This window comes from Pinus tabuliformis, chromosome 9, assembly GCF_031772625.1.
Source record: "Pinus tabuliformis cultivar Carrire ecotype Pingquan chromosome 9, CPIR1, whole genome shotgun sequence".
Classification (NCBI taxonomy): Eukaryota; Viridiplantae; Streptophyta; class Pinopsida; order Pinales; family Pinaceae; genus Pinus; species Pinus tabuliformis.
Window position 1 is genome coordinate 181,345,708 of NC_142307.1, and position 3,582 is coordinate 181,349,289.

Here is a 3,582-nt window from a genome sequence, read left to right on the forward strand (position 1 = left end):
AGACCTCTACCTTGTACTGTCCAATCTCTTCCACAAGCTTATTCACTCTCTTGTGTCTTTGTTCAAGTTGACTTGTCAAGGCATCTGCCTGCTTCTTTGCACTATTCAGCTGATTTGTCATGGATATGACTTCTTCATGATGTTTCTTCTTGCATTGGTCAAGTTCCTTCTTAAGCTTGGCAAGCTCTTCATCCCTTTCTCTTACCTGAAGCTTGATGAGGTCAAGCTTCTCATTCTCAGCTTCTATGATGGGTTCATAAGTTTCTTCTTGACTCATTGTCATGGTCAGTGCTCCCTTTGCATGAAGGTCATGCAGTCTGTCCCATATATCCTTTGCTGATGTATATTTTCCTAGATTCCTCTTCACAGAATCAGGCAGTCCATCCAAGATAGTCTTTGCTGCTTGTGCATCATATTCCATGGATTCTTTATCCATCTTTCTGTCATCAATCACTGATTCCAAGACTTCAATCCCCTCAGACATTAGGAAAGCCCTCATCTTTATTTCCCATACATCAAAGTTTCCATCAAACTTTGGGGTTTCAAATAAAATGTATTCAAATAAATTGTCTTCTATTTTAATAGAGGAGGGAGACACATTTTTAACAGGCCTGGAGGCTTTCTTCTTTGACCTTGCCATTCTTATCTAGGCTTTAAATACTTGACTGTTTTTTTCTTTTAAATCACTGACTGTTCTCTTAACAGTAACAGAAAGGAAAGCTTTGAAAAATACCTTAACTCTTTTGGCTGAGTCTTCACACTGCTGGAGAAGTTTGAATGCTGCAACAAGACCTTCCTTCAGCTTCTTTGAGTCTTCAAAGAGCCTAGACTAGCTCTGATACCACTGTTGGGTATTTTTCATGGGAAAATACCAAAAACCAAACAAACAAACTCCACACAGAGGGAATGCTCTGTTTCACTGCCTCAGGATCCTTTTGCACAGGGAAGCTTTTAATAAAAAAAATTACTCAGAACAGAGTATTACACAGCCATAAAAACTATTTTCTATTGATTAAAAACAAAAACTGTTACAAACTTCATCCTCTGCGCAGAGAGGGATTCACTGGAGAGACTCTGTCTCTCTCTCGCTTCTGGTCTTCCACTGCTGTGGGTATTACATAAACAATCTCATGCTATCTCTTGGTTTTGCGATGGCAAGCCAATACAATACATCCCTGTTTTCAAATTCTTTTCGCACTGCTGTGCATTCAATACATTTCCATGAACAAAAAAAACGTGCACAGGGTCAACACCATTACAATGCACCTCTGTTTTACAATGGCGAGCAAAACCATTACATCCCTGTTTTTGTTTTATCGCACTGCTGTGCATTTACAAAAATCGCACTACTGTGCGCAGCCACCACATAACACCATTACATAAAAAAATTGTGCGCAGGCACAATACCCATCACCAAAAAAACGCGCACATCACTATACGCTGCCGCAGCCACAATACACCACAACAAAAAAAAAATAACGTAACATTTTTCACACACGGGCTTACATAGCCATATATAAAAAAATATAAAAATTAACATAAAGGACGTATGCCCCATAACCTTATTAAAGGGGCCTCCACCAAGATCTACGTAAAACATTAAAGACCATTGAATTCCCTTCTCGGCGGTTAACAAAAAAAATCACTCCACGCAAAATCTGATTTGACGCGGGCGGGGTCGGCTGACGTCACTTCGGTGCCACGTGTCGCCACCTCATTCGTCGGGCCCGGTCGTTAAAGTCCACGCAGCTTCGTGCAGATCCGAGCTTCCTGACCCGATCCAACGCAATTCGCTCGCCAAGGTCGCGCAAACAAAACGACCTTTAGCGTCCGGGGAGAGCGGTTTTGGCTGCTGTACAGGGGACGCGTGGCGCCATTTGATTATGTCGGGGCCCCTGCTGCTGGTATAGCCATTTGCGAATGGCGGTGCGGGGAGACCAGGCGGTTTCGTTCTGGCGGTTTTGGGTGCAGCGGTTTGGGCGTTGGTACGGCTGCTGAGTCGGCTGCCCACGTCCGCCTGCTGCATGCAGTTGGAATTAACATTCCAACATTTCCCACCGCCACTCCCTCGAAGCCCTTCTCAATCACCTATAAATACGAGACCTATGAAATCATTTCATACCAAAGCGGTATCTCTTTCCTGCAAACATGGACGTTCATTTCATTTCCAAGCTATTCCTGCTTTTCATTGCTGGCAGCATTTGTGTTGCAAATCCATCAGTTGCCTCATACTATAAATCCCCACCTCCGAAACCATACCCTTACAAATCACCTCCTCCTCCATCCCACATTCCATCTCCAGTACATTATAAGCCGCCCCCTGCACCCACACCCATTCCCAAGCCCCCAGTAGTGGAGAAACCGCCGCCCGTGCATAGCAAGCCTCCTCCTAAGGCGGTACCAGTTTCTCCTCCATACAAGTACAAATCTCCACCTCCTCCCAAGCCAACTCCTACTCCATATGCCAAGCCACCACCAGTCCACAAGCCCCTACCTCCTCCTTCACCACCAAAATCATGGCCAACTCCTCTTCCTCCCCACCATGAACACCATGAGCACCATGAACACCACAAGCACCATAAACACCATAAACCTTCTCCAGTGACCAAACCACCAAAAGCTGCTCCAACCCCACCAGAAAAACCATACGGATACAAATATCCTCCTCCCCCAACCCATGTCATAAGTCCTGCTCCCCCCAAACCAATACCTACCTTCCCGCCTCCCCATCCCAAACCACCAGTCTATCCCTCACCACCTGCACATCACTACTCTTACAAATCTCCTCCTCCTCCTCCGTATTAGTTTCTATGATGCAACTTCAGAATTACATTCGGCTATTAATGTAAGAAGGTTACTGGAAATGAAATGCCAGCAGCAGTTTACTTTTTGGTTTGTCTTGTTTAAATGATGGATCATATTCTTCAAAAATCTGTTTATGATATTTAATAGGGACCTTCGTCATCAATGTTATGCTTTATCAATCTCATTCTTGGGTTCCCTTTACTTGCAGTAAAGTACATCATTTGCATTGGCCTTTTCTATCAGGAAAACAAGTCCACTGATTACCAGGAACATACATATTGCAGGTCCGATGTATGCTATTTAAAGTGAAGACTTCTGGAAGAGAAGAGGCTGGAGATAATGTTCTTGATGTGTAGTAACGCATAAGCTAGCTTAGTGCAAAATTAATGGATAGACAGAACAACCAGATGATATGAATGTTCTAAATTCTGCTATGATTGTACTAGCTGTTACATTATAATTATACTAATAAAGGCGAGTAATGTTGTGCTATTTCGTTTGTTTGGTAACCTGAAAACAATCCTGGTGTAAAGCCTTAAAGAAGTTATGTTTAACAAGTGCTTATGTCATTTGTCTACGTCAATCTGTTGTCATCTCATATCCAAAATACGTTTATCAAATGTCATATAATTTGGCAGATCCGAGTTTATTAGGGAGGCAGAACGTGTTTTGTTTTAATGAATCATAACTAAACGCATATTATACAAATATTTTCACATTGCTCCATTAGGTCATGAGAATGGATCGATATTTTTTTTTAATATTTCAATTATTTTT

General features: G+C 42.5%; 1 long non-coding RNA gene across 1 annotated transcript; it reads left to right on the plus strand.

Moving 5' to 3' along the window:
- The first annotated feature begins 2,136 nt into the window (after positions 1–2,136).
- LOC149147729 (uncharacterized) lies at positions 2,137–3,297 on the plus strand. Its single transcript, XR_016262652.1, has 2 exons — positions 2,137–2,845; positions 3,090–3,297. It is a non-coding gene; the product is annotated as an uncharacterized LOC149147729 (long non-coding RNA).
- The last annotated feature ends 285 nt before the right edge of the window (positions 3,298–3,582 follow it).